The 23,882-nt window shown below is 38.8% G+C and overlaps 1 protein-coding gene and 1 pseudogene across 1 annotated transcript in view; both read right to left on the bottom strand.

Annotated features, from left to right (window-relative positions):
- ZFYVE16 (zinc finger FYVE-type containing 16) overlaps positions 1-8,651 on the bottom strand; it is a 62,020-nt gene extending 53,369 nt beyond the window's left edge. The window contains exon 1 of the mRNA XM_036279340.1: positions 8,528-8,651. The gene's annotated coding sequence lies outside the window, so the exon portion shown is untranslated. The remainder of the gene's footprint in view (positions 1-8,527) is intronic.
- Positions 8,652-22,494: 13,843 nt separating this feature from the next.
- Positions 22,495-22,795, bottom strand: LOC118642017 (annotated as a pseudogene).
- Positions 22,796-23,882: the final 1,087 nt, after the last annotated feature.

Here is a 23,882-nt window from a genome sequence, read left to right as displayed (position 1 = left end):
ATCACATCAGTGATTGTTAGTGTTTTGGAATTGAAATTAAGTAATTGGATGGCTGATGGTGAGAACCAGGTTTCTCTCTGTTAGTGGGAAAAGTTATAGGTAACTGAGGAAAGGAAGCTGGAATGATCCATGTAATAATGGATGTGAGTTCAAGACATCAGTATAAACTTAATATGGCACAAATGATTACACACAGAAATATTTATAGATATTAGTATATATATAGTATAAGTGTGTGTGTGTGTGTGTGTGTGTGTGTGTGTGTGTATATATATATATATATCTTGCTCTATCCACTGAGAGGGCTTAGAAGCAAGACATCTCAGCAGCAACAATCACATTTAGTGCCCAGATCTTGGTTTCTCCAACAAAAGGAACCAAAGTTCCTCCGAAAAATGGCTGATTCTAGAACTAGGGCAGAACATATACAAGATGAGCATGGAACATCTGGTAATGCCAGAAAGTAAGAAAGTACACGTGCACATACACACATGCACACACACAAAATGTAGGAAGTATGCCAAAGGGATACAGGATTGAACTGAAAGAGCGCCCAAAGGCCAAGCTAGAATAAGTTAAATAATAAAATAAAATAGCACCGGATTATAACCCAAAGCATTAAAAAAATCTATGAGATAAATAAATAAATAAATAAATAAATAAATGGAGAACAAGACAAATCTCCCATGTAGAAAGACTCCAAATAATTTATGTAGATATTTTGCTCTTAAGGAAGTAGAACATAAGTCACCACTCAGGCGTGTCCTGCACACAGTGTATTTCTGAAGAGTACAGTATGAAAAATAACTTCACAGTGGAGAGACCTGACAAACACTACCTCAAGCTGGAGGATCAAGGTTAAGATGAACAGTGATAAGTCATATGGATAGTATGTACCCTCAGTATGATGTGATGAGAATGGTACTTTATCTCTATTGTCCTCCTTCCAAAACATATTACCACTGTCTAATCATGAGAAAAACATCAGACAAATCCCAATTGACATTCTGCAAAGTAATTGACTAGTGATCCTCAAAACTGTCAAAAGGAGCCCTGGCCAGTTTTCTCAGTGGTTAGAGCGTCGGCCTGTGGTCCAGAGAGACCCAGGTTCGGTTCCTGCTAAGGGTATGTACCTCAGTTGCAGTTTGTCCCTGGCCCTGCTTGGGTTGTGTGGGAGGCAGCCACTCAATGGTGTCCCTTTCAAGTCGATGTTTCTCTCTCCCTCTCTTCCTGTCTCTCTCTCCCACTCTAGCTGAACAAAAAATGGAAAAATGTCCTCGGGTGAAAATTTAAAAAAAAACTGTCAAGAGGATCAAAAACAAATTATGTCTGAGAAACTGTCACAACCATGAGGAGCCTAAGGAAACAAGACTACTCAGTGTAACATGGTATCTGGAACAGAAAAAGTCTATTAGAAAAAACTGAGGATATATGAATAATATGTATGGACTTTAGGTAATAATATATAATAGTGGTTCACTAATTATGGCAAATGTACTATATTAATGTAAGATGTAATTATAGAGAAACTGGGTATGGGATATATGGGGACTCTGTGTAATAATCCTGTACATCTAAAACTATTCTAAGTTTAAAAATGAAAACAAAGCATTGGAAAATAAAGTTGAGAAATATTCTAGGAAGTAAAACAAAAAGAAAGGGATAGAGAGTAAGAGAAAATATTAGAAAATTAGAGAATCAATCTAATAAGGTCTAATATTCAAATTATAAGGAGCCCAGAAAGAAAATGTAGGGGAGGGAGGGAGGAAGAAAGTGTCAAAAAAAAATACCCCAGAACTGAAGCATATGGTTCCTAGGTGGAAAGGACCCATTTGGAGTCAAACACAATGAATGAAAAACCTTTACCAAGCCACATCATTATGAAATTTCAGAATACCTAAGTGGTTTAAGGGAAGATCACACCATTTCATACTGCAGTCTGCATCCCCCCACCTTTCCTTTCCCCAGCATTCCTGACCACCTCATCCCATCCTGCTTTCCTTTTTTCTCTCTTCTTGACACTTTTTTACTTTACAACTGTCTAACATCTTGTATCGTGTATTATTGCATTTGTTGTTTACCATTTGGAACAACTCCCTCTGCGAATTTCAGCTCCATGATGGTAGGAATCTTGTATTTTTGTTCAATCATATGTTCAAATATCTTGACCAGTGCCTGCCACATAAAATTGCTTAATACATACTTAGTGAATAAATATAAAAGCTTCCAGAGAGAAATAACAGGTCACATACAAAGGACTTACTATCATTTTGGAAGTAGACTTCTTGATAGCAACACTAGAAGATAGAAAACAATGGACCCATGCCTCCAGAATTCTAAAAGTAAATTATTACAACCTAGAATTCTATACTCAGCTAAACTATCAATCCAGTGTAAGGGCAGAATAAATAAACATGTATAGACATGTGAGAACTCTGAAAATCTGCCTCCTATTCAGTCTTTCTCAGGAAGCTACTAGAAGGATGTATTCTATCAACATAAGGGAGACTGAAAGGAAGCAGAAGACCCGAGATTCTGCAAACAGGCTACCCAACACAAAGAAACACAAATGGAATTCACAGAAGATCATAAAATGACACACTCTGGGAAAAAAGCTGTGCAACTGGTCAAGACAGCAACCTATCAAGATTGACACAGAATGACAGACAATTAATTACAGGAAGATGTTGCAAAACAAACAGATTATCTGATGTGTTTGCATCTACAAAAAGGAGATTTACCTATCTTGCCTGAAGGGTAGTTTAATAGATTAATAAAAGGTACATTAAAAAGATATAAAATATACATGATAAGGTACATGGAAAGACAGATATATAAAAGAGCTAATAATGATTAACTCTAGGAAAAACAAAAAATCATATAAAAAAGGAAATAGCATCACAATATACTACCAGGCTCAGCTGTACACAATATTTACATAATGATGTCAACATTAAATAATGGCAACTAAGAATTAACATAACTAATTTATGAATATAGAAAAAAGGGGAGGAGCAATGCAACACAGTGTTTAAGGTGGAGATTGATGTAACAAACCTAGACTCCCTTCTTCCATAATAGGAAATTGGTAAATAATAACTAAAACTGTGGTAGGATGGCAGTAGGGAGGGGAGTAAGCACTTCTGGAGAATGGGAGGTTGGGGATAGAAGGACTGGAACAGAGGACTATTATTTTTCATTATAAGTCTTGTAGCATTACTTAACCTTTTAAATTATGTACAGGTATCCTTTTTATAAACAAAAACATTACATTAAAAATAAATATAATAGTAAAAAGCAGTAAAGAAACTCTGAATATAGAATGTATAAAAAATAAAACACAGGAAATAAAAGATCTAGAAATAGTTTTTCATTAGAAAAAGCCAAACAATTTTTCTAAAAAATTATGGAATTCAATAAATACCATTCACAAAATATCTCTATATAGCAATGTACTCAGCATTGTTATTTGATGCCTAAAAACATACAAAAAAGGTAAGATAATTACAAAATCATAACATAATCCAACAATTTGTAGGTTTGATAATACAAATACTATACATTAAAACTTTTTAACATGAAATCTTATTTTTATTTTTTTTATCCTCACTCGAGAACATTTTTTCATTTTTTGTTCAGATAGAATGGGGAGGAAGAGACAGAGTGGGAGGGAGAGAGAGGAAGAGAGAGAGAGAGAGAGAGAGAAACATCAACGTGAAAGGGACACATCGAGTGGCCGCCACCCGCACGACCAACCAGGGCCGGGGACAAACTGCAACTGAGGTACGTGCCCTCAGCGGAAACCGAACCCGGGTCTCTCTGGGCCGCAGGCCGACGCTCCAACTGCTGAGCCAAACCGGCCAGGGCATGAAATCTTATTAAGTTGCACATACTTCCCATTTCAGTCCACCAAGTGTATATATTGTGCCAGTAATCTACCATGGGCAGTAGAAGATATAAAAGAAATTTAAGATATACTTCCTATTCTAAATAAGTTTATTATATGTACATATGATAACCTGTTTTAGGTAATATGTTTACTCACTTGGTCATTTATGCATTCTCAGATTTACAAACAAATATTTACCATGTTTATAAAAAATGTTTTTTTTAAATCTCTTCATGATTTAAAAAATTGGCAGCAACATGGAAGATTAATCAGAAAATCAACAAAACAGTAGTAAGGAGACTCCTAAAATGATGAGGGCCTGAAGTGAGACAGTGCAGTGCAGATGGAAAGGAGATAAATACAAAAGTGGCTAAAGAGAAGGAACTGCTGGAGAGTGCAAGCAAGGGAGAATGCTAAGGTTACTGCCAATTTTCCACTGTGGGTGACTGTAGACAGTACCACTGACCAAGAGAGCAATACAAAGATGAGCAGGACTGAGGGAAAACATGAATTCACGTTTGGACTGTTGTTGGATGTACCTTGAGAACATCTTGGGGGAGATGTCCAATAGGCAGTGGGATATAAGGATCTGGACTGCAGGAGAGAAGTCTGAGATAAAGAATTGGGAATTGGCAGCAAGAGATCACCTAGGAAGAGAATATGAAAGAGGACAGGAGCCTGACATCAGGTAACTAAAGATCACAATTAGTGTTCCTAAAGCCACTTTGGATAAAACTTTGCCCAGAGTTATATGTACTTCTACAAAAAATCTACATTATATGTCTCTATAATATTTTACTTATAAAAATGTACTATTTTAGTAAATAGGAAAAAGAAAATTTTATTCTTTTCTTTAAAAATTATAGCAGGTGTCTTAACAATATAAAAAGATAAAAATCTGTTAGAAAAACTCCTAGACGCTGGACTATTTATTAATGGGTAAATAATATGAACAACTAGTAAAATTATAAAAAATCTTCCAATAAACAATCTGCACTCTCAAAATAATGCGAATTAAAACATATACCATTGTTGCCTACTAAATCAGAATATAATTTTTTTAATAATGAAAGTATTTAATGTTGGTAAGAGTGTGTAAAAAGAGCATCTCGGGCCCTAGCTGGGCAGCTCAGTTGGTTAGAGAGTTGTTTTAATATGCCAAGGTTGCGGGTTTGATCCCTGGTCAGGGCATATACAAGAATCAATCAATGAATGCATAAATAAGTGGTACAACAAATGGATGTTTCTCTCTCTAAAATCAATAAAAATAAATAAATAAAATTAAAAGACCATCTCAGATACACTAATAGAAGTAAACTGGTACACTCTTTCAGGAAAACAACATGCATCAACAGCCTCAAAAATATTCCTAAGATTTTATCTAAATTTTCTTTTTAGAAATTTAAGAAAACAGTCCAAGACAACTAAAAATATGCAAAGATATTTCACCAAATCATTAATACCAACAATTAATACCAACAATCTAAATACCAACATTAGGACACAGCATAAAATTATGCAGGCATAAAAAGTAATGTTCATGTCTATTAAAACTTTTTTAAAAGTACATATTCTATAACCTAGCAATTCTACTACTATTGAAACACTAGCACCTGTGCACAAGAACAAATCACAAAGAACTTTCATCGCTGCAATATTTGTAATAGAGTAAAATTGCAAAGAACCTAAAAGCTGATCAGTACAAGAATGATTAAATCAGCTTTCTCAGATTGGGGTTTAAGGACCCCTGGAAGTCCCCAAGAACTTTTTAGGGGTTCTGTGAGGTCCTTCCTTTTCCAAATGTCTATCTGTGATCTGTGTAAGGTTGAATTTTCTTAATATGCTTCAGCCTAAACAAGAGAGTACACCAAACTGAACAAAGAAGCAAATATGGGAATCCAGTTGTCTATTAAGCCAAAGTTATTTGCAAAAATGTAAAACAATGCCACCTTTCTCACCAAAAATTTTAAAGAAAACATAGTTATAGTTAATATATAATGGCTTTATTATTATATTTAATGAACAAATAATTTTTTTTTTCCAAATAATTATTTTTGTTACAGATGTTTCTCCTTTTTTTCCCCATTGACACCCTCCTCCTCCCCATTCCCCCCACCCTGTCCCCGGCTTTGTTGTCTGTGTCCATTGGTTTTGCATACAAGCATATAAATTCTGTGGCTTATATCTTCCTTCCCCCCACCACCCCCTATTCTGAGGGTTGTCAGTCTGTACCCTACTTCCATGTATCTGGGCCTACCCTATTCCTCAGGCTGTTATGTTCATTATATTCCACAAATAAGTGAGATCATGTGGTATTTGTCTTTTTCTGCTAGGCTTGTTTCACTTAGGATAATACTTTCCAGGTCCCTCCATGTCGTCTCAAAGGACAAGAGGTCTTTCTTTCTTGTAACTGCATAGTACTCCATTGTGTATATGTACCACTGCTTTTTTATCCATTCATCTACTGATGGACACTTGGGCTGTTTCCAGATCTTAGCAACTGTAAATAGTGCTGTTATGAACATGGGGGTACATATATTCTTTCTGATTGGTGTTTTAGGCTTCTTAGGGTATATTCCTAGAAGTGGGATCACTGGGTCAAATGGAAGTTCAATTTTTAATTTTTTGAGGTAACACCATAGTGTTTTCCATAGTGGCTGCACCAGGCTGCATTCCCACCAGCAGTGTACTAGAGTCCCCTTTTCTCCACACCCTCGCCAGCACTTGTTTGATGATTTGTTGATGGCGGCCATTCTGACAGGTGTGAGGTGATACCTCATAGTTGTTTTAATTTGCATCTCTCTGATGATTAGTGATGTTGAGCATTTCTTCATATGTCTCTTGGCCCTTTGTATGTCCTGTTTGGAGAGGTGTCTATTTAACTCCTCTGTCCATTTTTTAATTGGGTTGTCTTCCTTTTAAGAACAAATAATTTTTTTAATGTTCTGAGTTTTTATTTCTAAAATGGTAAATACACTGCATGGAAAACAAAAGTCTTTTAGTCTTCAATAATTTTTTTTAAAGATTTTTTAAATTGATTTTTTTTAGAGATAGAGGAAGGGAAAGAGGGAGAGAGAATATCCATGTGAGATAGAAACATCCATTGGCTGCCTCCTGCACACCCCCTACAGGGATGGGGGATAGGAGGATGAAGTCCAAACACAAGAGTGGGAAATGCATGGGACATCACCCAACCAACTGAGCCACACCGGCAGAGCTTCAATAATTTTTAAGCGTATAAAGAGATCCTTAGACCCGTTTGGTTAAATAAACTGTGATACCATCACATTATGTAACATTATGATTAGGGATGACAATTAATTGGGAATTTAGCTTTATTTATAATGTAACTGTAAGCAAGAAAAGCAGGCAAGCCAATTGTGTATAGAAATTTCATCTTAATTAAGAAAATACCGCCCTGGCCGGTTTGGCTCAGCGGTTAGAGCGTGGCCTGCGGTCCTGAGAGACCCGGGTTCGGTTCCCGCTAAGGGCATGTACCTCGGTTGCAGTTTGTCCCCGGCCCTGGTTGGTCGTGCGGGTGGCGGCCACTCGATGTGTTCCTTTCACGTCGATGTTTCTCTCTCTCCCTCCCACTCTACCTGAACAAAAAATGGAAAAATGTCCTCGAGTGAGGATAAAAAAAAAGAAAATACCATCAAAAAAAGTTTGAAGATAAAAAGTCAAAATATTGACTGTGGTTGATTACCTTTAAATAATGGAATTATAGTTGATTATTTTTCCTTATTCACTATCATATTTAGAATTTTTTGCCATTAAACATACAGTTTAACATCCAGGGGAGAAAATAAAAGAAGAAATTGGATGAAAATTTGTATAATATTTCTACTGGATTAAACCATTAAACTGCTGCCGATTAAAAAGGTGAAAAGCTCAAAATAATAAATGACCTAATTCGACCGACAAGTTGCATATTTTGTTAAATAAAAACACTAACATCAAATTTATGGACTGGTTTCCAGAAGAATCTAACAAAAACACCAATAATCTGGAATACAATAATCTGGAATACAATAATCTGCGATCACGGTAATACAAATAAATTACTAGTTTAAAAGTTAGGTCATCTTTTAGCATTTTTTCAAAGGTAGCAAAGAAAAGGTAGTGTTGAAGGAACACTGCCGCATCCTTCCGGTCTGAAATGATGAGAAAAGGCATCGGTGCGGAACGGGCTTTACTAGCGCACCCGCGGCGATGACAGATTTGTAGGCGGGGGTCGAGTCCTTTCGGAGCAGAGGCCACCACTCGGCGGGACGACAGTCCCCGCAGCCGGAGCAGCCCCTCCCCCGGAGGGACAGACGGCCCCGGGGGCGCTCCCTCGGCAGTGCCAAGCACTCTAGGCGACCCGAGCAGACAGCACCCGATCAACAGCCGCCGAGATTACGCTGAGGCCTGATCCGGCCTTCCAGGCTTTACCGAGGGGACGCGGGGTTTCCGGATCGTGATTCCTCCGGCCGCTCAGGGGGATCGGAAAAAGAACGGGTCCGGGGCCCAGGCTCGGTCGCGGGAGGAAAAGGAGGGCCAGACCCCGGGCCAGAGCGTCCAGCGGCCACCCCGCCCCCTCAGTGAGGGCAGCAGGAGTGAGGAGAAGCCAAGATGCCTGTCTCGAGGGGCTCTTACCTCCCCACACCCCTGCGCAGCTCTCCAGAGACGCCGCGACACCGCGCTGAGGAGCTAACAGCAGCCCGGACCGGAGTCCCGGGAGTATACGACGTCGGCTCCAGGTTTGTTTCCCCGACCTGGGAGTGAGCAAACAGCGCAGGCGCAGAGGCGGCTTTCCTTCGGCTCACACGCCCCCTCCCTCCGCGTCCCCGGCCTCGCCAGTCCCGAGGCGCCTGCGCGCAGCGCTGCGGGTCCGAACCTGGGGCCCTCGGCTACTTACCGGAAGTGCCTAAGAAGGTTCTGGGGTGACTGGGACAGCTGAAGATCGGCCTTAGAGCTGGACTCGGTTTCCCACTAGATGGTTAGGAACTGGGATCCGGAGGCGACCCGCATCAGTGTCCGGCTTCCTCTGCCCTTCGCCGACCTAGACGCAGCTTCCTCCGTCCCCGGCCTCTTGAGTCCTCGGAGCCAGCACAGCGTTCCGGCCTGCACCGGGCACACCCTCTTGCGGGACAGCTAACCCGGCCTCCACCCTGCGCTGCTGCCCTCGGAAACCTCGCTTTTTACCTAAGATTTGTTTGCAAACCCCCCCGCGCTCCGCCCGCCGCAGTGAAAATACCCCTAACCCACCCGGAGCTTCAGGCCCCTTCCGCAGCTGACTGGCCATTTCCATCCGAGGCTCAGTCCTTCCCTCTCCTTGCTTTAGTTCTGCTTTTCTAACAGTGGCCACGAGAACAGCTGTCTCCCCTCTCTAAAAACAAAAGCTAACTATCTGATGAAGAGGGAAAAAATGGCATGCATGTGATGCATATTTGTGCTTGTTGAGCTTTACTATTTTTACCACATTTCCTAAAAATTTAAATGAGGGAAGAAGAGAGGTCTCTGTTGGGGGAGGGGCTGGGTGTCAAGGTATCATTACAGGCTGAGGGGAAAGAACCCATCAGTTACCAAAAGGTTTTACCAGTTCAGATTTTATACTGGTCTTTCAAAAACTTCACTAGTCACCTTATCTTAGGACTATTTCAGTCAGATGTGATTATGGTGAAAGAGTTTAGAATTGATGTTCAAATTCTATATCTGCAATTTATAACTGTAAGTCTGTTATCTTTCAAAGATAGTCAATATTGATTTTCTTTCTCTAATCTTGATTTGCCTAAACTCTGAAATGAAAGCGTGTGGTTTTTGTTCAACAGCGAACCTTTTATTGGTTGTTTAAAATTATTTATTGGACATCTACTATGTGACAGGCACTGCGCTAGGTGCTTTGCTGATCTCATTTAATCATAAGTAAGAATAATTTTGCAAAGTACAGGTTGTATTTTCTCTTCTTTGTGTTAGGTGTTCACAGATGAATAATTTGAGATAACTGCCTTTATGGAACCACAATCTAATAGCAGATGGATTAGATATAGGGATACATATAAAATATTTGGGATAAAAGTACATAATACAGTGTGAGGACAAATAATAGAAATTTAAAAACACTAAGACCTTAAATAGATAAATGGGAAATGTATATACATGTATGGTCAGTTCACAAAATAGGAAATTTAAGTGCCTACTACATATTTTGCTAATGTTCAACTCAATGAAATGAAAGCTAAAGAAATATTATTTCCCATGGATTGAATTAGCCAGTTTGTTTAAAATATGAATAAACTGCCCTGGCCGGTTTGGCTCAGTGGCTAGAGCGTTGGCCTGTGGCCCAGAGAGACCCCTGGTTTGGTTCCCGCTAAGGGCACGTACCTCAGTTGCAGTTTGTCCCCAGCCCTGGTTGGGTCGTGAGGGTGGCAACCACTCGATGTGTCCCTTTCACATTGACGTATCCCTCCCTCCCTTCCTCCCACTCTATTTGAACAAAAAAATGGAAAAATGTCCTTGGGTGAGGATAAAAAACAATAATAAAAAATATATATGAATAAACTCCATTGTTGAGGCTAGAGTGAAATGAGCACTCATATCCTGTTGGGGATTTAAATTAGGACAAAGATTTGGGAAATTTATTTGTCAAATTATATTAAGAAATGTTCAGTAATTTTCCTTCTGGAAATTATAATGAGATATTCCAGAATATAGAGATTTATATGGAATAACAGTAAGGAAAGTAAACAAGGTATCCAAACAAATGCCTTTCATATACAAAAGCAGTTGTACTTTGTATTACATTTATTTGTTGATGTGTGTTTTTCTCTGTGTAGTTCATTATGCTAGGAGTTGGATAACCGTGATTTTTGCCCTGAAGTTCACAATCCATTGTGTTATTCTTTTATTTACTAGTATAAATAGTTGAGAGATTGCTCTAATATAATAAGATTATGAGGTCTTTGTGTAGATTCTGGGTAAATTAAATTTTCTATGATTTCCTTTGTTGAGTGGAAGGAATAAAGAAGAAATCTACATATCAAATGCAGTGTCAAAAAGAGTCCTCAGAAAAGTTTGAATAATAATTTCTGAAAAAGTCCATGTACTATCTTTAACCTCTAATGATCCAATTTATAACCAAATGGTTTCTGGACTTGAAGAAATCATTCCAATTGTAACATACTTGACCAATTTATTTCTTAGACTAACTAGTCATTGCTTGAATCATCACTAGTTTATTATTTTGAAAGGTAACCAGAAGCTTGATGATTTTAAGAGGCTTAAATTCCACAATAATATGAACTTCAAAGCTGTTCCCTTTTCATAAGTAATCTGGGTGGAGAAAATACCAGAAGCAAATGAAAATAACCATTATACAATTATCTATTTGTTTCATGGCTGATTGTATACTAACAAGCGATTTTAGAACTAGGGATTCATTGCTCCAAAACAAATAATGCAACCTGGAATTGTTAGTGACCATTAGTATTTAAGTGCTACATAATCATGTTTAAGCCCTCATGTTTTGAGGAAACGGGCTAAAACATCTTTAAGAAATTATCTGATGTTCCAGAACCAATCAAATCAGCCATTTGGAATAATGTCACTAATAAAGAAATAGTTATAGTTTTGGTGACCATGAAAGCTAGGTTTTTTAAATAATAGAAAACTTTGGAAGAAATCCACAAAAATATTAACTGGATATTTTGAGGATGATATTATGAGTGATTTCTCCCCTTTCTTTTTACTTGTCCATATTTTCCAAATTTTTTACAATAACATTACTTTAATAATCCAAGAGGGAAAATGGAACCCTTTCTTCTAAAAAAAAGTGTTGCTGACTGCATACTTGAATCAACCAATTACCTTGCATTTATTTTGCAATCTCTGCATACAATATATTGCATGACTGTGAGTCATAGGAGAGAAATAACCGAAATGAATAGATTAGCATGTGTGTCTGGATACTATCTTAGAGGTGGCAACAAGTACAGTCATTACCAGGACTAAAGTATAATACAGCTTCAACATGGCACAGATTCTCTTAACAAGAAAAGTCACTAGAATTCTTTGCCAAATCTTTCCACTTCTCTCTTCTGGGCATATGATGGCAATGTACTTACTGGCCCCCTTGTGGTTGAATAGGGTCATGTGACTGATTCAAGCATATGAATTGTGAGAAGTGACATGTGTCATTTCTAGACGGGATCCTTTACTCACCACTGTGAGACACTCCAGAGCCTGCTTTCCTTCTGGCACAGTAATAGGCAAGACTTGATATTGTGGCTGCTCCATCTGTTCGAGTCCTTAAGGGATTCCAATGAACAGAGTCCTTATGGAAAAAGAAAAAAACCTTCTTATATGCTACTGAGATGATTTTTTGGGTGATTTGTTACTGCAACATAACAGATAAACTTTGTTTTGTACCTCTGAGATTTGTGGATGGCTATTCTGCACTCTACACTGAGGAAGTTCCTCCAGGAGGCCATCTGCAGCAGCACTGTTGCCTGTAGCATTTTTCTTCACGGGTGAACTGCTCTATACTCATAAGTAGTATAACTTGCCAAGCAAATAAAGTGTGATAGTGAATTTTTAACTTTAATTTTTATTATGGAAAATGTCATCACACATAAAAGTAGAGAGAATATTGCAATAAACCATGTACCTACCTCTCAGCTTCTATAACAGTAGCTCATAGTCACAGATCTTATTTTATCTGTAGACTCACCCATGCTACCCCTCCCCAATAGCTGGATAATTTTTAGGCAAATTTCATGTATTATACTTTTTCATCTCTAAATTTTTCTATGTGTATATTTTAAGGATAAGCCATATATATAATAAAATGAACTCCCTTGTATCGGTACCATCACTCAACTTTAATATGGACAATCTTATTTTATCCATACTCTTACCCCTTTCATATTAGTATGAAGCAAATTCTATGCATAATGTTATTTCAAATATTTCAATATATATCACTAAATAAAATAGCTCTTTATAAAAACATAACAATACTATTATCACACCTAAAAATTTAATAATTCTTCAATAATGCTAAATATTTAGGCACTTGAGTTCATATTTTCAATTGTTTTTAAAATGTTATAATTTTGAAATAGTTTGTAAGAATCCCAAATAAGGTCAACATATTGAGATTAGTTGGTGTCTGGTAATATTCCCTCTTTCTTTTTGTTCCTTGCAATTTAATTTTTGAAAACTCATGTCTTTGGCCTTTAGAATTTTCAATATTTGAATTTTTCTGCACCTACCTCCCATGCTATTGTTTTTAAAAATGTTTTTATTGGGTTGTTTTTTTTTTTAAAAGAGAGAGGAAGAGTGAGGGAGAGATAGATAGAAACAATTATGAGAGAAACATCAATTGGCTACCTCCCACAGGCTCCCCAAGCATGTGCTCTGGCTGGGAATCAAACCAGTGATCTCTTGGACAACACCCAATCCACTGAACCACACCAGCTGGGCCCCAGGGTATCTTTTAATGTGTTTCTCTTCCCTCTCTGTTTCCTGTAAACTTTTAACTAGATTTAGAGGCTTACTTTGATACAGGTTCAGTTTTTTGGCAGCTATAAAATGGTACAGTAGTCCCCGTTTATCCATATTTTGCTTTTCATGGTTTCAGTTACCTGCAGTCAGCTGTGGTCTGAAAATAGTAAATGGAAATTTCCAGAAATAAACAACTTATAAGCTTTATTTATTTTCTTCAAAAAATTTTATTTTCTTTATTGATTTTATTTATTTTAAAAAATTTTTCCTTTATTGATTTTAGAGAGAGAGGAAGGGAGAGGGAGAGAGAGAGAGAGAGAACCATCGATGAGAGAGCTCATCAATTGGCTGCCTCCTTCATACCCTCCACCAGGGATCGGGCCCACAACCTGGGCATGCGCCCTGACCAGTAATCGAACTGGGGATCTCTTGGTGCATGGGTTGGTGCTTAACCACTGAGCACACTGGCCGGCGCAACTTATAAGTTTTAAATTGTGCATTGTTCTGAGTAGCATGATGAAATCTCTCGCCATTCGACTCTGTCCAGCCCATGATGTGAGCCCCTTTGTCAAGGGTTTTTACACTGTACACAATCCCCACCTGTTAGTCACCTAGTAGCTGCCATCTTGGTTATCAGATTAACTTTTTGTTTTTTGTTTTTTTTGGTTAATCCTCACCTGAGGATATTTTTCCATTGATTTTTTAGATAGAATGGAAGGGAGGGAGGTAGAGTGAGAGAGAACCATCAATGTGAGAGACACATTGATTGGTTGCCTCCTGCAATACCCTGACCAGGGCCAGGGATGGAACCTGCAACCCAGGAACATGCCCTTGACAGGGAATCAAACCCAAGACTCTTCAGTCCACAGGCCAACGCTCTAACCACTGAGCAACCAGCCAGGGCACAGACAGACTTTTGTATGGGAGTGCTTGGTTCAATTATCCCTTATTTTACTTAGTAATGGCCCCAAAGTACAAGTAGTAATGTTGTTGGCTATTCAGATATGCCAAAGAGAAGCCATCAAGTACGTCCTTTAAGTAAAAAGGTAAAAGCTGTCAACAAGGAAAGAAAAAAAGTCATGTGCTAAGGTTGCTCATATCTACAGTAAGAACAAATCGTCTATCTATGACATTGTGAAGAACGAAAAAGAAATCTGTGCTAGTTTTGCTGTTTGCACTTCAAACTGCAAAAGTTGTGGTCACAGTGAGTGATAAGTGTTTAGTTAAGATGGAAAAGGCATTAAATGTGTGGGTGGGAAACATGAACAGAAAACATTCCAATGATGGCAGTGTGTTGCACCAGAAAGCACTGAGCCTATAGAAAAACTTCAGCAAGGGATCAACCGAAACGAGTGACACCAGGCCATGTACTGCACATAAGGGATGGTTGAACAGATTCAGGAATAGGTTTGAACTGAAAATTATAAAAATTACTGAAGAGTCTGTGTCTGCCTATGAAGAAATGGTTGCTACATTTCTCGCAGAGTTGAAGAAGTCAATTAAGGAGAAAGGATACCATCTAAAGCAAGTCTTCAACTGCAATGAAACCAGGCTATTTTTGAAAAAGATACCCAATAGAATCTACATTAATAAAAATGCAAAGGAGGCACCAGGTCATAAAACATGGAAAGACGGATTAATTCTGGTACGATGTGGCAATGCTGGAAGGCATGGTAAAGCCAGGTGTAGTGTACAGAGTGAAAAACCCATGTGCTCTCAAAAACAAAAACAAAAAATTATCTGCCTGTGTTCTGGCAACATAATCAGAAAGCATGGGTGACAGCCATCTTGTATATGGAATGCATCCAATGCATTGAAAGGAGAAGGGTGAGTACAGTACAATAAGATATTTTGAGAGAGACCACTCACATAACTTTTGTTACAGTATATTGTTATCAGTATGTTCTATTTTATTATTAGTTATTATTGTTAATCTCTTACTGTGCCTAATTTGTAAATTAAATTTTATCATAGGTATATATGCATAAGAAAAAACAGTATATATAGGGTTCTGTACTATCCGTGGTTTCAGGCTGGGGGTCTTGGAATGCCTCCTCCGTGGACAAAAGAGGACTACTGTATTGTATACTTTCATCAGGAGACACATGTCTTGTTGCCTCTCTTTTAGTGATATTAGCAACCATTGATAATCACTGCTTGGATTCATTCTTTGATTTGGAGTTTGCGAAATGGTGATATTCTAATCTATTGTTTCTTTTTTATTTATTGGCTGGAATTCAACAGAGAAAAAATTCTCTCAACAACTATTTAGTTTTCGTCAAATATAGTTCATACAGGAAAGGGAGGTTAAATCTCTCACCTTTTACCTCACTGACAGTTTTCAGAAGAATGATTTGGTTCCCTTGTATCTTCTAAATGAGACCAATGGTAGTGTGTGTGTGTGTGTGTGTGTGTTAATATATATAAATTAAATATATGTATATAGGTAGATATGACACTAACCCAGTTCTTTAGATATTTTTTGTATTTTTGTAAACAAAATAAGCATTTCCACCATTGTTAACCCAGTGTTTAATGCCATAATAAACCCATCATATTTATTGCCATAATCATAATACTAAAAATATTATTAAAATAGTCAAAGAAATCATAATCATATTAGGATTTACTTATAATTCTGTTAGATTTCTACTTTTTTCTTTCAAGTCATAAAACAGGCCAATAAGAAAAGTTTTTTCAAAACTATTAGTTGTTTTTATATATCTAAGGATAATCACAACTTAATTCATCTACAAAAATTCAAAGATATAGGCAGATCATATTAGTACACAGTTACACTAATTTTATGTTTGGAGCTAGCATAAGGAAACACCAGAACTCAAATGTGTTAAGATGGAATTGACAATATCAGTCAATTTATGGAGAGAAGAACCAACTGTTAGTGATCTAATTCCACCACCAGTTAGCATGTAAACTGGAGCCAGAAAGAGAACTGAAATTCAAATCAGAGAAGTGAAATCAATTATTCTACTTGTCAGTTGAATAATATTTTGTGAGAATAAGCCCAAAACACAGGTTAATATTTTTTCTGAGTTATGTCAGTTTAACATTAGTGCATAATTAGGAGAAAAAAATGAACTGAGGTTGTTACCTCTTTTCCTTAAGTATATCGAAGAAAAGAAATCACGTTTCCAAACATTTGAAGAGTTTTGGCTCACTTCAGCTGGGGAGAAGACAAGGAATCCACCTCTGGGTGGTAGAGACCAAGCCCTGCAGGCATGCAATAACCCTCTCTGGAGCTTGGCAATAAGACACAATCTGGAGTCAGTGGAAAGACTCCCTATGAGATGTACCTCTGAGCCTGCCTGATCTTCAGTGACCAAGAGGCTGGCTGCAGGGTTCTATAGCAGCATCTTGCAGTCAACAGAGCAATGGCAAAGATGGCAACCACAGAGAACAAAAGATCGCCTAACCTCCCAGTCTTAACATTACAGAAGCCCAGGGTTGTTGCAGGACCCCCAGAGAAAGAGAAGGGACTCCAAAGATGATTGGTTGAATTTTTCCTCCAACCTCAGAACAGATTACATCTGATTTAGAAAATAAGGGAATGTGATATTTCTTGTATGCTGTCATTGTGAAATAAAATTCATGCCCATTATATATAGTTTTATAAACTTGATCTTTCAGTAACAAGCATATAAATAGAATAGAGTTCCTGTTCTCTATTACGAGAGATGATGACGGTTTTATCAGCTTTAAAAATATATATATGTTTTTATTGATTTTCTAGAGAGAGAGGAAGGGAGAGATAGAAACATTGATGTAAGAGAGAAACATCAATCGGCTGCCTCCTGCATGCCCCCTACTGGGGACTAAGCCCAAAACTTGGGCATGTGTCCTGACCAGGAATGGAACAGTGGGGCCTCTCAGTCCATGGGATGATGCTCAGTCTACTGAGCCCCACCGGCCACACTTTGCCAGTTTTTTTTTAATAACACATGTGGTAGTCAGCTCAAAGATTTTTTTAAAAATAAAATTTCTTTGATTTGCTCCTTCAAATCAAGAAAGAGAAATGGTGATTACCAGAAAAAAACTTTTCTGTATACTTTACTATTTGTCATACTATTTAAAAAACAAAACAAAACAATAGAATCATATGAACTCTATTATATGTGTACATCCAGTTAAGCAGGTTAAAGATATTTAAAACAGGTTTTAAAAAAGTATAAAAGTTTGACTTCCGGTCAAGACGTCAGCGTAGGTAAATGCGGTATTGTGTCCTCCCACAAGCACATCAAAGTTACAACTACACTACAGAACAACCATCATTCAAAACCACCTGAAATCATTCTGAATGGAAGTCCTACAACTATGAAATTAAAGCAGCAGCCACATCCAGACTGGTAGGAGGGGCGGAGGGGCGGAAGCCCGACAGGCTGGCCCACACCCACGTGTGGCGGATAAAAATCAGGAGGATACCTCGGCTGGGAAGGTCCTTCCTGGGGACTGAGGGGTCCCCGTCCCACACCAGATGCCCCGCTCAGGGTTCCAGTGCCAGGAAGAGTCCCCATAACTTCTGGCTGGAAAAACCAGCAGGAACTGAGGCTCAGGGAAGCTGACGTGGTTGGAACCCCAGGCAGCTCCTTAAAGGGCCCGCGCACGGACTTGTTGGACTCTCTCCCTCTAAGCTTGGAGGGGAGGCAGCTTGAGGGGCACCAGAGACCTACAGGGAAGAACTGAGCTGTTTGGCACTGGAGCGAGGGCTGGAGAGGGGGCTTTCTCCAGGACAAACGTGCTGTCAGAGGCCTTTGTTCCTTTGGTGAGCCCTTCCCTGGGGCGGCAGACAGTCGCCATATCTGGGACTCCAGCAACCTGGCTCACACTGGTAGCCCCACCCTGGTGACTCCCTGAGGCCCCGCCCCATCCAACTTTCAGGCCCACCCAAGCTCTTGCCACTTGCTTAACAAACAGTAGGATTGGCCTGTCTTAGATTCTGCTTCAGGTTTTTCCTAAATTCTGTCAAACAAGCAGCATCTGGTCTCAGCTAGCCCCATACCGCTCGTTAAGTAATACACAGAAACAAACACAGGGAGGCAGCCAAAATGAGGAGAAAAAGAAACAGGTCCCAAATGAAAGAACAGAACAAAACCCCAAGAAAAGAACTAAGCGAAATGGAGATAAGCAACCTAACAGAGGCTGAGTTCAAAATACTGCTTATAAGGATGCTCAGTGAGCTTAATGAGAACTTCAGTGAACTTAGGGAGGGCCTCAAGAGCATAAAAAAGGACCAGTCAGAAATGATGGATGCACAGTCAGAATTGAAGGAGGCATTAACTAAAATAAAGAATTATTTACACAGATTCAGTAGTAGAGTACGTAAATCCAAGAAGCAAACCATCGATTTGGAATATAAGGAAGCAAAAAATGCTCAATCAGAACAGCAAAAAGAAAAAAGAATCCGCTCTGGCCGGTTTGGCTTAGCGGTTAGAGCGTCGGCCTGCGGTCCTGAGAGACCTGGGTTCGGTTCCCGCTAGGGGCGCGTACCTTGGTTGCAGTTTGTCCCCGGCCCTAGTCGGTCATGTGGGTGGCAGCCACTCGATGGGTTCCTTTCACATCGATGTTTCTCTCTCTCTCTCCGTTTCTCTCTCTCCTTCCCACTCTATCTGAGCAAAGAATGGAAAAATGTCCTCGGGTGAGGATAAAAATAAAAGAATCCAAAAAAATGAGGATAGTGTAAGGAGCCTCTGGGACAACTTCAAGCGTGCCGACATTCACATCTTGGGGGTGCCAGAAGGAGAAGAGCGAGAACAAGAAATTGAAAACCTCTTTGAAACAATAATGGCAGAAAACTTTCCTAACTTGGTGAAGGAAACAGACATACAAGTCCAGGAAGCACAGAGAGTCCCAAACAAGATGAACCCCAAGAGGCCCACACCAAGACACATCATCATCAAAATGCAAAAGGTTCAAGACAAAGAGAGAATCTTAAAAGCAGCAAGAGAAAGGCAGCTAGTTACCTACAAGGGAGTTCCCATTAGGCTGTCAGCTGATTTCTCAAAAGAAACTTTGCAGGCCAGAAGGGAGTGGCAAGAAATATTCAGAGTGATGAAAACCAAGAACCTACAACCAAGATTACGCTATCCTGCAAAATTGTCATTTAGAATCGATGGCCATATAGAGTTTCCCAGACAAGAAAAAGTTAAAGGAGTTCATCACCACCAAACCGTTATTATATGAAATGATGAAGGGTCTTTTTGAAGAAAAAGATAAAATATATGAACAAACAAAATGGCAATGAATACATATCTATCAACAATGGAATCTACAAACAAAATGAACAGGCAGAACAGAAACATTCTCATAGATACAGAGAACATTTTGTTGGTTGCCAGATGGGAGGGAGGTTGGGGGAATGGGTGAAATAGGTGAAGGGACTAAAAAGTACAAATTCATTGCTAGACTGACAAACCTCAAAGGGAAAGGGGTTGCGGGGTGGGAAGAAATAAACCAAAGAACTTATATGCATAACCAATGGACACAGACAATAGTGTGGGAAAAGTTGGGAGGGGGGCGGGAGTGAGGAGGAGGGGGTAAATGGGGTGAAAATAAGGAATATCTGTAATACATTTTACATCCAACAATAAAGATTTTTAAAAAAAGTATAAAAGTTTGCACTAAATTAGGAAGTGCCGCATTTTTTCTCTTGAAGGAAGGGTTTGCAATAGTGTCTGCTATGGTTGACCAGTGATGTACAAGAAGACTGGATATTTTCTTCCTATTGTCATTTCCCTGATCATTTCATTCCTAACATCAAGTACTGCTAGACAGAATCCCTGGTCTTAAATTAACACTATAATTTTTCCTAAATAGAATTTTCTTCAGTGACTTTTAATCTGTTTTCATTTCAATAATGGCTTATCATTTCTATTATAATCTGGACTTTCTTGCTGTCTTTTATATATTAGTTAGATTTAGATTAGGCTAAGGGTATTGGTAGCCCCTGAAATATCAGAGGCTTAAACTAGACGCTTATTTTTCTTTTGCATTAACATCCAGATACTGGTGGACTAAGGCTGCCATGGAGATTTGTTTTATGACATCAACAAACTTTAGATTCTTCTAGTTTTTTGCTCTATCATCTGTGGCCTCTGTTCTCAATGTCACCTCATGGCCCAAGATGGCTATTTCAGATTCAAGGATCAAGTCCATATTTCAACCAGCAGGAAGTAGGAAAGAGGCATAGTGGGTCAAAGCGTTCATTTGAGCTGTACCTTAAAGAGGGGTCTCTGAAGCTGCTACAGTATACTCTTCCTTATATCCATTGGTCAGAACTTATTCTCCTGTCCACAAGGAAGACTGGGGAACTGTCTTTATTTGGGAAGGTCCTGTGCCCAGCTGAAAATTCTAATGGTAGAGTGGACATTGGGAGGAAACAGCAGTTTCTGCCACCTTCTGTTTGAACCATGGTGCCATTAGGAGCACCCATGTTGCAAGAATACAGTAATATTTCATCAAATAACATGGATCCGAGCAGCCCTTGCATGATTATTGCAACTCCAGAATAAAAGCTGGCTTTTCAGTAACACTGGAACACACTCTTGATTACATTGTCCGTGTGTAATTGCACCTTCAAAATCAAATGCAAAAACCTTCCCTCTGCCCCTCACTCTCTTTCTTCCCCTCCTTAGTCAAGTTTTCAAGAAGAGTTTTGTCACTGACTCCCTTTCTCACCTTCTCTACTTACCTTTGACCTCCTCCAGAATGGTTTCTACCTAATTATTCTACTGTTCTTGCTAAGGCCAACTGTGACCCTCAGGAAACTAATCAGGGGTTTTCTGTCATCTTCCTTGGCTTCTCAGCATCTGGCAAGAACCTTACTCTTTCTCGAAACCCTCTCTTCTGTTGGATTCCATGACACTCTTCCAGAAGCTCCTTGTAAATCTCGTTTGTTAACTTCTCCTCTAGCAGAACACAAAATGATGGGTCCCCTAAGAGCTCTGTTCTATGTCCTTCTCTTCACCACCACACACAGGGAATTCAGTTACTGCCGATGTCAATTATCACCATGTGCTGAGGATTCCCAAAATTACATCTGTAATTTGATCTTTATTCTGTTTTACATTCTTTTCTTTTTCTTCCAATGCCTGAGCAAGAGACTACCTTGTCTGATTAGCCAAAACTGCTTTTTTAATATCCATCTGAATAAACAGAATTTTTTAAATGTGTGAGCTTGTTAGTAAACTGCAGACTATATAGCTACGTTAAGAGAAAAATATTATAGCTTATCACCATAATGCTTAGTCTTTTTATTCTTTTTATTTTAAACAAGAGGTTTATTTAGACAATAAAACACTTGACTTGAAGGAAAAACTATCTAGGATTCTTTTTTTTTTTTTTATCCTCACCCAAGGACACTTTTTGATATTTTGTTCAGATAGAGTGGGAGGGAGGAAGAGAGAGAGAGAGAGAGAAACGTCGACGTGAAAGGGACACATCGAGTGGTTGCCACCCACAGAACCCAACCAGGGCCGGGGACAAACTGCAACCGAGATACGTGCCCTTAGCAGAAACTGAACCTGGGTCTCTCTGGACTGCAGGCCAACTCTCTAACCGCTGAGCCAAACAGGCCAGGGCCAAGATTCTTTTTTTCTTTTTAGAGTAATTTATTCCTACTTAAAGACAGATTGCCCTACATGTAACAGCTATGTATTCAAAAAGCTATAAAATAGTCCTTGTTTTGACAATGATAAATGAAAAGCATTAAAATTCTCCAATCAAATGAGATATACAAGGTTTTTTATGTTGTTCTTTTTTTTTGTTTTTTAAAAGTGAGAGCAAAATAACTTACTGGACTATAAAGATAAGAACTAAATGAGTATGCCATTAATGGAGACAAGTAGTATTTTCCCCCATTCCATCTCCAATTAATATCAATCAAAACATACTATTGGCCATTTGGTTAAAAAAATGCAAATGCTTATACACAGACACCTGTTACTTCATGTGCAATAAAGGAATGGGGAGGAGGAACATGAAAGAATAGAGAAAACTGTCCTGCAGTAGTCAGCATGTTGTGGAGCTAATCGTGGTTTTCTAATTGAAACTGTCTTCTTGGTCTGGAGGAACAGAGTTCTGGAGTAAAGTAGCAGGTTCCCTTTTTAGTAGACACCTCCTATCTTGTGCTGGAGCACATCAGTTGTATCTTCACCCTTCATTTGCAACTGTGCAGGTGTGTCTGTTTCATTAATTGGTTGCCCATCAACTTGGAATCAGGTCTGCCTCATTGACAATGGGCTTTCATTAGTTTACTAAGTAATATATGCCTCGTAATCTTAAACTGCACCACAGAACCATTATGCCCCACCCCCTTCAAATTAATATGATCTTGTTCTCAGTCGTGACTCCTTCCTTGGGTTTTTCATGGGCCGTGGCGAGTGCTGCTATCTCCTTAGCTGCCATCTCACAAAAGAGGTACCAGGTCCGCACTAAATGAGCACACAAATAGCACCAGGAGCCACAATAGAAGGAGGTGGCAGCGGTGGAGTCTTTTCTTTCTTTAAGCTGTCAACTTATATAAATAGTTAGGTGTCTGCTGTTTCTCAGACACATTCCCTAATACTGAGGATTTAAGAAAAGAAACTAAAGACAATGCCTCTTTTATAGCAAATTTTAAATATAAGAACAAATATATGTATTACATGTATAAATATACACATGTATTTGCAGCACACATAATTATATGTGCACAAACAACAACTTTAAACCCTTCTAAGGATAAGTATAAATTGATATAATGAGTCTTTCTGTGCTTTAGTTTAGTCATTTATAAAATAAGGATAACGATGCCTGCATCACAAGAGTGTTGTAAAGGTTAAGTGACCAATGTACATGGAAGTGTCTCAGAAGCTCTAAGAAGAATTCAGTATACCACAAGTACCTTAATAAACCTGAGATATATTCTTTAAATAAGTTTTATTGATTTTTTTGGAGAGAGGAAGGGTGAGAGAAATAGAAACATCGATATGAAAGAGAAGCATCTATCAGCCACCTCCTTCACTTCCCACAATGAGGGTCGAGTCCGCAGCCCGGGCATGTTCCCTGACCAGGAATCAAACTGGAACTTCTCAGTCCATGGGATGACGTTCAATCCACTGAGCTACACAGGCCAGGCAGCCTGAGACATTTTTTAAAAAGATGTGTTTATTGATTTTTTAGAGAGAGAGGAAAGGAGAGAGAGATAGAAACATCCATGTGAGAAACATCAATTGGCATCCTAAGAAGCCTGAAACACCAACCAGAAAGAATACATGTACCCCATGTTTTTAGCAGCACTATTTACAATAGCTAAGATCTGGAAACAGCCCAAGTGTCCATCAGTAGACCAATGGATAAAAAAGCTGTGGTACATATACACAATGGAGTACTACGCAGCTGTAAGAAAGAAAGACCTCTTATCCTTTGAGACTACATGGAGGGACCTGGAAAGTATCATCCTAAGTGAAACAAGCCAAACCGAGAAAGACAAGTTTCATATAATCTCACTTAT

The sequence above is a fragment of the Molossus molossus genome, unplaced genomic scaffold (genome assembly GCF_014108415.1).
Source record: "Molossus molossus isolate mMolMol1 unplaced genomic scaffold, mMolMol1.p scaffold_m16_p_3, whole genome shotgun sequence".
In the NCBI taxonomy this organism is placed as follows: Eukaryota; Metazoa; Chordata; class Mammalia; order Chiroptera; family Molossidae; genus Molossus; species Molossus molossus.
Note: the sequence above shows the minus strand (reverse complement) of the source record. Positions and strands in the feature narration are given on the sequence as shown.